General features: G+C 47.0%; 1 protein-coding gene across 1 annotated transcript in view; it reads left to right on the top strand.

Moving 5' to 3' along the window:
• Positions 1–14,699, top strand: part of LOC146172517 (uncharacterized) — a 78,717-nt gene that overhangs the window by 49,233 nt on the left and 14,785 nt on the right. The window lies entirely within an intron of this gene.

The raw sequence follows: 14,699 nt of genomic DNA, 5'->3' as shown, positions 1-14,699 counted from the left end.
GATCATGGCGTTTCTTTGGAGATTGGAAACTTCCGATAAAGAGCAGTGAGGGGAGGGCGGTAAACCAGTGGTCACAGCAGAGAGATCACATTCATTTACAGGATAACGAGTGGCGAGCGATATGCCTTGCGGGAGGGGCTGGATTTGCGACGCAAAGTTCAGAACAGGGAGGCATATTTGGTTCGCGGTCACTGTGACGACGGTATGAGCAAAGGCAACGCGTTATGTTAGGGGAGCATCAAGGGTTGGGGTAACGATATAGTGTCCATCGGGAATAGAGGGCACAGAGCAGAACGTAACATAAGGTGCGGCTTCAGGTGGCAGGTGGACAAAGTCGACACTACAAAGGCGGTGCAGCACAAGAGAGGGTGGTTTCGAAAGGAGAGGGGAGGTCAAGGTCAACGAGGCTGGTAGCGCAGTCTATGATCGCTGCATGGTCAGAAAGAAAGTCGAGGCCAATAATGATGTCGTGAGGACAACGCTGCAGAACTGTGAAGAGAACGGTAGTATGGTGGCCAGAATTAGTTACGCGGGCAAAGCACAAGCCAAAGACCTTTCACGTTGCTCCATCTGCAACACGCACAACCTGTATAGGGGCAGGGGTCAGCACTTCACGGGTCAGACAGAACGGAGTCCTGGGCTCATGACAGAAACTTGCGCACCGGTGTAAATGAGGGTTTGAACGGCTGTGCCATCCACGAGCACGGTGAGCAAATTACGGTGCGCACGAAGAGCCTGACGAGGATTTAAGATCGTGGTCCCTACTGCAGCATCACCTCTAGATGCTGCAGCGCCTAATTTTCCGTTGGAGAGCAGTCATATGGACTGGGAGATGAAAAGCGACGGCGTTGGGGCGAAGTCCGGGACTGATGGCGGTGGGGGGAGGGTGATCGGTTGGGACGTGAAGACTCGTTATCAAAGGCTGTGCTTGAAAGGCCGTGACGAGGTGAGAAGGGACGAGAGTGGTCATCGTAGATAGAGGAGGGTGGCAAGTGGGACATTTGTGGCTGGAACCAAAGATTTCGTCAATAACGGACGATATGGCCGACGCAAGAGCAAGTAAAACAACTAGGTCAGTTATTTGATGTGCGCCATTCGTCTGGATGATGTCGACGCTGGGCAACATAGGCAAGTCGTCCAGAGTAAACGCCGAGGTTATAAGCAAGTCGGCCAGGATAAACTGCAAACATCGGTGTCATAAGGAGGTCGACCAGAATATACTGAGCGAACTTCGGCGACAGGGGGCGGGCTGACGGTAGCAACGGAGTTGAGTCCCAAGGTGGCGAGCTCTTGGCAGACAACGGCCTGAATTAGATGAATGTCTGTGTGGTGGCCGTCGGCCAAATGTGGCGGCAAGGTAGCGGGAGCGATGGCCTCAAGTTTGCGGCGGACGATACGGGTTACATTTTCGATCGACGTTGGCTGGTGTTTGGACGGCAAATCTTCGTATGAAGAAGTCGGAGCAGTATTTGGAAGGCGGGCTAATGAGTGGGCTATGCCACGGCTTTTGGCGTCTTCAAAACGGCGGCATTCTTTGATGATGGCATCAACTGTGTTGCTGTCTTTGTACACAAGCAGATTGAATATATCCTCTGCGATGCCCTTCACGACATGACCAACTTTGGCGGACGCTGACATGTTGTGATCTACTTTCTAACAAATGGCCAGGACGTCCTGGATGTAGGCCACGTACGATTCGATAACTGTCTGGAGACGGGTCTCGAGGGTTCGCTGTGTGGTAAGTTCTCGACCAAGGGGCTTTCCAAAGAGTTCGCGGAGCTTTTCTTTGTAAGTATCCCAACTGGTCAGCTGGTCTTCATGAGTCTCGTGCCAGGGGAGCGCATTGCCCTCGAGGTAAAGACAACATTCGCTGGTATGAAGGTGGGGTCCCAGCGATTATAGGTGCTCACACGTTCGTACTTGCGTATCCATTCGTCCACGTCCGTAGTGCCGGTACCAGTGAAACTGCCAGGATCGCGCGGGTGGGTGAGGATGACCGACGGCAAGGACCCCGTTGGTGTGAGGACGGTATCTTGAGGCATCTTTGGGCAAGAAAGCAGGCGGCCGCTGCAGAGTTCCGTCGTGCGGAGGCTGACGCCGGGATCAACAGCCGCACCTCCACCAGAAAGTTACGTGGAAACTCGGTGTACTTACAGTATATTTACAGCACAGCTTGAACTGGCATAGCAGCGAGCATCAACACGGAACCAGCCCCACTTCGTCGTCATCACATTGTCTCTTCCGCGAAGCAAGAGAAGGACACACTTCGTCGTCGTCATTGCGTAACAATATAGCCTTAGTGGGTACTGGTGCTACATTTTCCATGATGGTCGGCCCAGCACCTGCCTCCACACTGTTAAGGTTTATTTGCAGAGGTGACTCCACCTTAGCCTGGTGCGTTAACAGAAAGAGGGCTCATACTTCCTTTTTCTCTCTTCAGCGCTGCCTAACAATATGAAGTAAAAGATATACGTCTTGCACGTGAGGTCACTTCAGCCCTTGCCCAGCACGAGCGGCCATGCTGTTGAAACAGTGCCGAACCGCTCGTCCGACTGTCTGTGCTTTGCGCTGGTAGCTCCGTTACGCCGGACCCCTGTACAGACGCCTTGGACGATATTTTCGTGTTCTTCTGGCCGCATTGCCTCCTCCTCAGACGAGTGAGCCGTAGGGTGTAAATGTACGGCGGCACGGAATCATACACGCTACGACCGGGAGTCGACACGACGGCCGACGCTGATGTATTCCCTGAAGTTACCCACGGTGATATCGTCAGCTATTTAATTTATTCCTCCAGTTTTGTGATTTTGGAAGAAATGGAGGCATTCAAATCATTAGAGGCGCACAGCTATTTCACAAATGGGTGAGTAAGAAGCCTGACTGCGATGCGCCTACCAGATGAATAGTGTTTCTGTTCGGAGATGTAAGCTTTCAAATGAAATTACACGAAATGGTTTACGCGAATGAATCTCACGAATTGAAAAAAAAAGTTCTCGCTGTAACGGCAGCACTTACTATTACGAGAAAGTATCGAACGTCCGCGAACCAAAGTTTGCGGCTGCGAAACATGCAGTTAACAACGATAAGCCCTGCATGTCCGTCAACATAGCCTTTTGATTTTATTACTTTTAAGGCTGCTCAGGCGCTACACTGAGTGGGAGGAAAAAATGAACAAAAATACATGTATTTACAACACATGAAGACATGCATCCTTGGATGTGTGAGGAGCCTCGATGTAGATGACAGAGGACGGGTTGTACCTGTTCGGCGCAGTTTTGAGCATAAAAGAAATGGGTGATTTTGGAGAGAGGAAAACGGGAAAAGCGGTGACTGCTTGGGGGTTACTTTTATCAAAACACATTTTGTGATAAAGTGCAGAGGCTTAAATGCAATGTTGAATGGAAAGTCCTGTAAGATAGTTTTCATTGAACAGTGAATACTTGCTTCATCCACGACGAATTTATCTGCTGTGCATATGCCTATTTTGCTCAAAAAGAAAACTGCTCCTTTGTGTAAGCCCAATAATTCTATTGCGGTGGCGTAGCGGCGTAGCGGTGGCGTAGCGGTAGAACATCCGCCTCGCATGCAAGAGGACCGGGGTTCAAATCCCGGTGCCGCGCAATTCTCCACCGGATGACAAAAAAAAAAAATCCGCGTGTCGATGGAATTGCATATACAGGTTTGGGGTGCGACCTGATGCCGGTGAACACCTCCGGCAACGCACTCCCTCACCAGAACAGGAGTTGGCCACCCTGGTGCAGTAATTGGCCACAACCTCCTATGATAAGCTCCATAAAACCTCGGCCCTCAGTCACCAGCGGCTGCGGAACAACTGACCACGGCGGCGGTCAGACCTGTGACGCAGCAGGGGGTGCTAAGAAAGCCTGGCTCCGCTGGACAGGCCGCCATTGGAAACTGACCCTGGCAACGTTTAATGCTAGAACCCTAGCTAGTGAAGCTAGTTTAGCAGTGCTCTTACAGGAACTAAAAGGTATGAGATGGGATGTCGTAGGGCTTAGTGAGGTTAGGAGGCCGAATGAGGCATATACTGTACTGAAGGATGGGCATGTACTGTGTTATCGAGGTTTACCAGAGAGGCGACAACTAGGAGTAGGTTTCCTTGTCAATAAGTATATAGCGGGTAATATAGATGAATTCTATAGTATTAATGAGAGGGTTGCAGGCAACGTAATTAGGCTTAATAAGCGGTATAAACTGAAGGTTGTACAGGCCTATGCACCTACATGTAGTTATGATGACCAGGCAGTTGAAAGCTTCTGCGAAGATGTAGAATCGGCAATGCGAAAAGTAAAGACCCAGTATACTGTACTAATGGGCGACTTCAATGCCAAGGCAGGGAGAAAGCAGGCAGGCGACAAGGCAGTAGGTGACTATGGCATTGGTTCTAGGAATAGCAGGGGGGAGTTACTAGTTGAGTTTGCAGAGCGCAATAACTTACGAATCATGAATACCTTCTTCAGCAAACGAAAACCGGAAATGGACATGGAAAAGTCCGAACGGGGAGACTAAAAATGAAATCGACTTCATAATGTGTTCAACCCCCGCCATTATGCAAGATGTAGAGGTAATCGGGAAAGTGCGATGCAGTGACCACAGGATGGTGAGGTCCCGAATTAGCCTAAATCTGAAGAAGGAACGCAACAGATTATTAAGAAAGAAACCCATCAACGAATTGGCGGTGAGGGGGAGGGCAGTGAGAGTTCAGGATCTCGCTACAGAATAGATATTCAGCTCTAACCGAGGATGGCGACATTACCCTAGAAGCTAGGAACAATAATTTCAGAGATATCATTACTGAGTGCGCGGTAGAAGTAGGCGGTAGGATAGTTAGAGAGGATACCGGTAAGCTGTCTAAGGAGACGAGAGATTTGATTAAGAAACGGCAGAGTATGAAAGCTTCCAATCCAACAGACCAGATCGAATTGGCCGAGATATCAAAGCTAATCAATAAGCGCAAGGTGGCCGATATAAGGAAGTATAACATGGAGAAAATTGAGCATGCTGTAAAGAACGGGGGAAGCCTTAAAGCGTTAAAGAAGAAATTGGGCATAGGCAAAAACCAGATGTATGCGATAAGGGACAAGGCGGGCAACGTCATCACTAATATGGACAAGATAGTCAAAGTAGCCGAGGAGTTCTATACAGATCTCTACAGCAGCCAAAGTAGTCAGGACCGTAATGAGATTGGCGGTAGGGAAAAACAGTCAGACGTTCCACCAGTGACGAAGGACGAGGTCAAGAAAGCACTAGAAACTATGAAAAGGGGGAAATCAGCTGGAGAGGATCAGATAACTACAGATTTGCTGAAGGACGGGGGGGATATCGTGCTAGAAAAACTGGCCACCCTGTATACGCAGTGCCTGGTGTCATCGACGGTACCGGAAGCATGGAAGAATGCAAACATTATCCTCATTCACAAGAAAGGGGACTCTAAGGACGTTAAAAATTACAGACCAATCAGCTTACTGTCTGTTACGTATAAGGTATTTACTAAGGTAATCGCTAATAGAATCAGGACAACCTTAGACTGCAATCAAGCAAAGGATCAAGCAGGGTTTTGGAAACGGTACTCTACTATCGATCATATCCATACCATCAATCAGGTGATAGAAAAATGCGCGGAATATAACCAGCCCTTATACATAGCATTCATTGATTACGAAAAAGCATTTGACTCAGTTGAAACCTCGGCGGTGATGCAGGCATTGCGAAATCAGGGGGTAGACGAGCCGTACGTGAAAGTGCTGGAAGATATATATAGTGGCTGCACAGCAACCATCATCATCATCATCAGCCTGATTATACCCACTGCAGGGCGAAGGCCTCTCCCATATTTCTCCACTTAACCCGGTTCTGTGCTAGCTGCATCCACTTGACCCCTGCGAACTTCTTAATCTCATCCGCCCACCTAACTTTCTGCCTCCCCCTGCTACGCTTTCCTTCCCTTGGAATCCAGTTTGTTACCCTAAGCGACCATCGGTTATCCTCTCTTCGCACTACATGTCCTGCCCATGTCCATTTCTTCTTCTTAATTTCCACTAGAATGTCGGTAACTTGAGTTATTTCTCTGACCCACTCTGCACGCTTTCTATCTCTTAATGTTACCCCTACCATTTTTCGTTCCATAGCCCTCTGGGTTGTCCTCAACTTAAGTAGAACTCTCTTGGTTAGCCTCCATGTTTCAGCCCCATAGGTGAGTACAGGCAAGATGCAACTGTTGTATACTTTCCTCTTGAGCGATACCGGTAAGCTGCTAGTCATAATCTGCGAGTGCTTGCCAAATGCGCTCCATCCCAATCTTATTCTTCTTGATATTTCCTTTTCATGGTCCGGATCTGCGGTTACTATCTGTCCTAAGTAGACATATTCGCCTATTATTTCCAGTATTTCGCTACCTAATGTAAACTGCTGTTCCTTCCCGAGACTGTTGAACATTACCTTAGTCTTCTGCATATTGATTTTCAAGCCTACCTTTCTACTTTTTCTGTCTAGGTCATCAATCATTATTTGCAGTTCATCCCCCGAGTTGCTTAGCAAGGCAATGTCATCAGCAACAGCAACCATAGTTCTGCATAAAGAAAGTAACAAAATTCCCATAAAGAAAGGTGTTAGGCAAGGAGACACAATCTCCCCAGTACTATTCACAGCTTGTTTAGAGGAAGTATTCAGAGACTTGGAATGGGAGCAGTTAGGGATAAGGATAGATGGAGAATACCTCAGTAATCTGCGATTTGCTGATGACATTGCCTTGCTAAGCAACTCGGGAGATGAACTGCAAATAATGATTGATGACCTAGACAGGAAAAGTAGAAAGGTAGGCTTGAAAATCAATATGCAGAAGACTAAGGTAATGTTCAACAGCCTCGGGAAGGAACAGGAGTTTACATTAGGTAGCGAAATACTGGAAGTAGTAGGCGAATATATCTACTTAGGACAGGTAGTAACCGCAGATCCGGACCATGAAAAGGAAATAACAAGAAGAATAAGATTGGGATGGAGCGCATTTGGCAAGCACTCGCAGATTATGACTAGCAGCTTACCGGTATCGCTCAAGAGGAAAGTATACAACAGTTGCATCTTGCCTGTACTCACCTATGGGGCTGAAACGTGGAGGCTAACCAAGAGAGTTCTACTTAAGTTGAGGACAACCCAGAGGGCTATGGAACGAAAAATGGTAGGGGTAACATTAAGAGATAGAAAGCGTGCAGAGTGGATCAGAGAAATAACTCAAGTTAACGACATTCGAGTGGAAATTAAGAAGAAGAAATGGACATGGGCAGGACATGTAGTGCGAAGAGAGGATAACCGATGGTCGCTGAGGGTAACAAACTGGATTCCAAGGGAAGGAAAGCGTAGCAGGGGGCGGCAGAAAGTTAGGTGGGCGGATGAGATTAAGAAGTTCGCAGCGGTCAAGTGGATGCAGCTAGCACAGAACCGGGTTAAGTGGAGAGATATGGGAGAGGCCTTCGCCGTGCAGTGGGTATAATCAGGCTGATGATGATGATGATGAATAATTCTATTTGCGGGTGAACCGCTCTCAAAGGCTCAGCGACAGCCCTGACGGCGTCTCTGAAAAATAATCGACTTGCGCATTTAATCAAATGCGGCGGTTGTTGAAGTAGGCGCTTTCAAATGGGATCAAATGTGAAGTAAGTACGCTAGCCCTGCTTCGCCTAAAGAAGCAAAGCGGCATCATACAGCGTCCAAACATAGCAAAATTTAAGAGACTCCTAGCCTCGTAGAGCAATGTTTGAAAACAATAACTTCATTCAGCTTTCGCTTTCCATTTCTTTGCAAAACAAGTTCACGGTACATGCAAGCCACATACCTGAAACGAAGTGTGCTCCGCGCACTCGTAAATTCGGTTTGTTGGGGTCCACATCAACTCGATTAAAGCGAGCCAACCACAACGTGAACCGATTTGGGCTCAGCGTCTTGGTGCGTTCGCACATGTCTGCGATGATTCTCGGCAGGCGAAAGTGCGTATTTGTTGGCTTCTTCATCCCACTACATTCAAAGACGAATGGAATGCCTATGCCGCGGGAGGACACCTACCCTGTACCGCATAACGTGAGAATACAATTCACATCAAATAGAAACAGTTTCAAATCCAAATGAAAGGCAGTGGGAGACTGCTGGCCAGCTCTGACCCGGAGGCTCAGCTCTACCTGGTCACAAAAACTCGCAAGCTGACGAAAGCCTGTGGTGCCCTGGACTGGGGGCGCCAACCGCTCGTCAGCCTCGGCTGAAGAGGCGAAGATAAAAGACACTTAATCATTTAATTAGATTTACTCACTCACTTTCGTCTCGAACTGTCGCTTCGGTTGGAGCAGCCAAATACAACGCAGAAAATCATTTCGTAGCTGCGGAAAGACGTAAATGAACACGAAGCAACCGACCTACGCAGCGGTGCACCAGCGTTCAGTCTGGTAGTGGTTCGCCAGTATGGCCGACTCGCCTGAAGTGACGTCAGTGTAACCTATGTATACTGCCGCTTGTTTTGTTCACTCACGCACTCCAACTGAAGTGTCCACCCGTCCCGCGACTCACGGGGCTGTCCCAAAATTGATACGAATATCGACAGAGTCTCGTATTTCACACTTTGTAATGATTGTTCAGCAGCGCCTCGAGTTCGGCTGCATCCGGCCACCCTCTCTGCAGTCGAAGCTGCCGAAAAAGTCAGCAAGCCGCGCTATTTACGGCGGCGACGAATGCTTCGACGCCAGCTGCACGCACCGTCGCGCATTCTTCCGCATATGTGGTCTCTTGTTGAACAAGTGCGCGTCGTTACACCTCGTCACCGGCTGGCAGTGGCACACGTGCCTCTAGCCAACAATGTGTCTAAGCATATGGCAGTGATGTATAACAAACTGTTTCACAGCTCCGCCCAGAGAGGTGTCCCTGGTGGCGGTCGCGAGAACTAACGGCGCTGCAGTCGACTCTTGCTTAAAGTCACTGGAATTTTTCCTCTGACTTTACTCGTACTCTTTGCTGGGCGCGTCGTCTGCGACACGCGACGCGGAAACATGGAGCGGCCGGCATACCCGTCGTTGTTACATGCTGTCGTTGCAATCAGCATGGCTGCAGAGCAATTATACCTGCATTACCACAGCTTTGGCATCACTTTGTAGAACGCGTTTGTGTGATGCGAAATTTAATGCCGTGAAACAAGTGTGACAGCGCTGTTTACTTGCTAGCCTGCACCAACTTTCTAGTATCGTTGTCGGCTCTTCGGATTCATTTCTTTTCATTGTACGCGATATCGTAAGCAGCTCGTCCAGGCGAAAAGGCGTCACAATGACCGTAACCTAGAAGTGAGAAAAACGTATCCGAAATATACGCACGCCATTTCATATTAAATTATGACGTAGCCGTTAACTGCGCAGCGTTCATTGCGGTGCCATGCAATTTCGATTCTTATTTAGCATCCACCTTTTTGTACAGTTTGAGTAAAGCTTGTAACAGCTATTCAAGCCGCCGAAATGTGTGCCTCTAATTCTATGTCGTTCACTGTTAACGTAGGGTGCGAGCTGAGAAGATGCTACGTCTTTCCCCTAAAATCAAACTAAATAGACCTTTAACGCTTTGCCAACTACGTGCCAGCCTCTCGATGCCTAAAATTAGGCAGAATGAAGAGATGGCGGCAAAGACGTTATTGCGTCCTCTCTGAAGACGAAGCTCAAGCGTTCTGCTTTATTTTTTCTTAACATCAGGCCTCTTCATGCCGACCTGCACTTTGCGTCGGGAGGCAACGACGCCTATTGAAACAATTACTTGGAAGTCCGTCATTTATTCGTGCACTGATAGACGCCCTCGAGACTAAAAGGTGGGCACATACTCTACACAGAAAGGTGAACAAATTTCGATCTGCATTTAGAAGAAGAACTACATTGAAGCACTCTCGTGATGTAGTTCGTGCAGCAAATGTCTTTGTTTCCTTGCTGCAGCACATATATTTCGAACGCAAAAGGCATTATACCGAAGAGAAAGCACCCTAATATCGCGCAGCCCCGTGCGTTTCGTCAGCAATGCCGGAAGGGAACTTGCAAGATTCAAAGAGCCTAACAGTGTACATCGCGCAAATTGGACAGCTGAGCTGCACAAACGGATTTTGATTATTCATTTTATGTTCGTCGCAATGCGAGCAATTTGAAGGAAATTTGTGTATTTTCGCGACGAAGAAATAGACCAGCCACGAGGGCGAGGAATTTTGCTTGTTGAGAAGACTTGCCATTGAGCGGTTAATTGTCAAGGCAATTTATGTTGCGCATAAAGTTCTCATATCATGTGGATTGAGCATTTATTACGTAGAAGCTCTTCTGAAGAAGGTCAATTCTACTAAATTCTGGATGGGGCTTGCAACTGAGAGCTAATGCGAAAACAGGAGACATCATAAGAACTGCAGAGAAATTCGACAAGCAAGATGATCACAAAAATTAAAACATCTTAAAAATAACTGAGCACGCGGCGTAGAAAACGCATGCTGCGGGTTGCGACCGCTGACAATAAAAAGAAAAAAAAGATGTCGCAGTTAAAAAATAAGGGCCTAAAAATCTCAGAAAAGGATTAGATCGGCATCTACAAGACCTTCCAGACTTACAACGGCTGGCATGTCAAGCGCCTGCCTGGTATGATGTCGAATGGGTTCTTAACTGCACTTTTGTGAGGCAGGCAAGCGCACAAGCGTATAAGCTTCTGAATGAGCTCAATATATGCTGCCAACCAAGCATATGAGCTCCTTAATTCACGCATTGAAGCGTATTCGCTGTGAATGTGGTTTTTGCCGTTGAAGCAATATAAAATCACATGCAAAAAAAGATGGTCAATGGAAGTAGGAACGATAACACTCTTTTCCCACTAGACACAAAAAGGATTATGCTGCCCACTCAAATATTTCCCAAAATAGGTAAATTATATTCTCTGCACTGCTTGTAACCTCGCAATGTTTGTCTATATTGATTAAGTCAAGTTCTGGTTGTTTGCTACATTTCATTAGAATTCAACATTAGTGTTTTTGACAATATTGTATTCCAGCTGCAAGCAGAAAGATTATGTCGTTTCTTTTCTCTCTCTCTCTGTGTGTGTGTGTGTGTGTGTGTGTGTGTGTGTGTGTGTGTGTGTGTGTGTGTGTGTGTGTGTGTGTGTGTGTGTGTGTGTGTGTGTGTGTGTGTGTGGGGTTTAACGTCCCAAAGCAACTCAGGCTATGAGAGACGCCGTAGTGGAGGACTCCGGAAATTTAGACCACCTGGGGTTCTTTAACGTGCACTGACATCGCACAGCACACGGGCGCCTTGCTTTTCGCCTCCATCGAAAAGCGGCCGCCGAGGCCGGGATTCGATCCCGCGTCCTCGGGAACAGTAGTCGAGCGCCGTAACCACTGCGCCACCTCGGCGGGGGCAGTGTGTGTGTGTGTGTGTGTGTGTGTGTGTGTGTGTGTGTGTGTGTGTGTGTGTGTGTGTGTGTGTGTGTGTGTGTGTGTGTGTGTGTGTGTGTGTGTGTGTGTGTGTGTGTGTGTGTGTGTGTGTGTGTGTGTGTGTGTGTGTGTGTGTGTGTGTGTGTGTGTGTGTGTGTGTGTGTGTGTGTGTGTGTGTGTGTGTGTGTGTGTGTGTGTGTGTGTGTGTGTGTGTGTGTGTGTGTGTGTGTGTGTGTGTGTGTGTGTGTGTGTGTGTGTGTGTGTGTGTGTGTGTGTGTGTGTGTGTGTGTGTGTGTACGTGCGCGCGTATGCGTGTGTGCGTGCGTACGTGCGCGCGTGCGCGTGCGCGCGCGCGTTGGTGGAATAAGGAAATCAGGGAAGCCATTGAACAATGACGGGCTGCTTCAAGGGAACACCGAGAGGCAAGGAAAACACAGGTATCTCAGGAGGAAATCGACCAAAAATGGGAATCATATCGACAAAAGAAACTTGATGTACAGGACCTCGTCCAAAGTAAAATACAGCAGTCCACCGATCGCTGGATGGCTGACATACACGATGCCTCTAGAGGCGGACCAAGAAAATTCTGGAACCATAAAAGCTGGCTAGGTAAAAAGAATCAACGAAAGCAGGACCGGATTCAAGATAACGAGGGATGTTGTTTAAAGGGAGAACACGCAGTGAACAACATTACGTCAGTTATAGCCGAGTAATTTAAGAGCGACGATAGGGTAATCCGCAAATCAGGAAGCAACACAAGATAGCAGAATACAAAGCAGCTTAGAACTGACCAATCTAAACTGGAAAAAGGCAGAAAAAATTATTCCTAAAAACACATCTACCGGATTAGATGTAATTCCGATCGAGCTGATGAATGAACTTGGTCCAAGAAGTAAGGAAACGTTGGTAAAAGCTTTGGAAACAGTCATAACGAATAAGCAAATTCGGACAGCTGGCGGCAGAGTAAAATGAATTTGAATTATAAAGGGAAAGGAGAAAGGATGCACATAAAATCCTACAGGCCGATTACCATAACATCTGTTAAGTACAGGTTGGCCATGCAGGCGGTGAAATTAAAGGTGCAAGCATGAGTCGAAAGGAACAAGATACTCAGAGAACTTCAGAACGGCTTTAGAAATGGTAGGCGTTTAGATGATAACCTGTTCTTGCTTACCCGATGCATCGAAATATCTAGAGTGGAAAATAGACCTTTGTATTTGGCCTTTCCTGGACAAAACGGGGCGTACGACAACGTGAGCAGGGAACTCCTGTGGAACATATTAAAAGAAGATGGTATCGGTTATGAGATAATAGAGTTCCTACAGGAAATATACCGGGATAACAAAGTAGAAATTACGTGGGAAGGAATAAGAAGTACGGAGGATGTCAAATTATGCAAAGGATTAAGACAAGGCTGTCCTCTATCACCGGTGCTGTTCATGCTTTATATGATAAACCTGGAATGGAGGATACAAGAAAGTAACCTAGGTTATAACCTGTCATATAGGTTAGGTGGAAAGGCGGCAGAGAAGCGCCTCATCGGTTTGATGTATGCAGAAAATATTGTGCTGCTAGCTGGGAGTCTGGAGGAATTGCAAACTCTAGTTAAGTATTGCGGAGACGAAGGGGACGCTCTAGGCTTCAGTTTCAGCGCAGTTAATTCGGGTCTGATGATTTTCAACGGCTCAACTGATCAGGGTCTTAAAATGCAAGGCCATGACATACCCAAAGTAGCAGAATATAAATATCTCGGGGCATGGGTAAACGAAGGATTGGCATACATTGGAAAGCATGAGCAATCACTTAAGGCCAAAGGGCGAAGAAATGCCCGGATAATTAAGCATAGGACATTATGGGGATACAACTGGTATGATGTTTTGAGGGGTATTTGGAAAGGAATTATGGTGCCTGGGCTTACTTTCGGAAATGCGGTTATGTGCCTAAGCTCAGAGGTACAGTCGATATTAGAATTAAATCAGAGAGTCGTCGGACGATTAGCACTAGGTGCCCACGGCAAAACTACAAATGAGGCGGTACAGGGAGATATGGGCTGGGCATCTTTCGAAGTACGGGAAGATCAGAGTAAAATATTATATGAGGAACGCCTGAGGAAATTGGACAGTAACAGATGGGCTGCTAAAGTATTTAAATACCTGTACTTAAAAAGCACCGGGTTAAGTGGAGAAATATGGGAGAGGCCTTGGCCCTGCAGTGGGTATAGTCAGGCTGATGATGATGATGATGACTTAAAAAGCGTTGACTCGCAATGGAGGAAAAGAACTAGCAAACTAACTAGTAAGTATGCTAGTCACAAGGACGGAAAAATAAAGAGCATTAAGCAACAGGTGAAAGACACAGAAGGTAAATATTGAATAAATTTGATGGAAAAGAAACAGAGTGTGGAATTATACCGAAAGTGGAAAATGCAGATCAGGAAGGAAGATTTATTTGATAACTCAAGAGGCAGTGCCCTACTTTTTGAAGCTAGATCAGGGTGCCTTAGAATACGCAGCTACAAAAAGACATTCAGAAATGAATATGACGCATGTGCTGTATGTGATAACTCCATGGAAACAATTGACCATATTATTCTCGAACGTAATGGTATCCATCTGGAAGTCGATGCAGGCGTAGTCACTCTTCCTGAAGCTCTGGGGTTTAGAGATACCAATGGCCTGGTGAATAAACCGGCGGTGGAAGCTAGCAAAAAACGACTGGAAGATTGGTGGCTTAAAAGCAGGGACATAATGTTAGCAATGTGGAAACAAAACTTCAATAAATAGAATGATGCTATAGTTAACCAATCTAAAACAATAAATAAGGTATAGGGAGAAAAATGAGCATGATAGCTACTGCTACCACCCCGTTTCAAAGGGGACGCTCCTATATTCCATCCATCCATCCATCCATCATCTATACGCATACGGTAGTGCGAGAGTGCCGATTTTGAATATATACCGCGCCATACTTCAAAAGTAAGACATTGAGATAAGAGCTTCTGATCAGGCGACGATGGAGCTCGTTTATTCGTAATCTTGTTCAGTACATTGTTTGACGCGAGTAGGTAGCTTCATGCACTGCATGAACAGGCTGCCCAGCTGGGCAGTATGGCTAGCAGATTTCTACATGCAATGGAGGCAGCCTGCGCAGCGCAGCAGCAAACGTGACACCCGCTGCGTTACCTTCTATGGTTAGCGAGCTCCTATGCATTTGTTTGGATGACAGTATCTACGCCCTGAAAGAACACGACAAAACACAGGCCAGGGAG

This window comes from Amblyomma maculatum, unplaced genomic scaffold, assembly GCF_055883805.1.
Source record: "Amblyomma maculatum isolate TAMU_Amacu unplaced genomic scaffold, ASM5588380v1 scaffold_13, whole genome shotgun sequence".
Taxonomy (NCBI): Eukaryota; Metazoa; Arthropoda; class Arachnida; order Ixodida; family Ixodidae; genus Amblyomma; species Amblyomma maculatum.
This window is presented reverse-complemented; position numbering and strand designations above follow the sequence as displayed.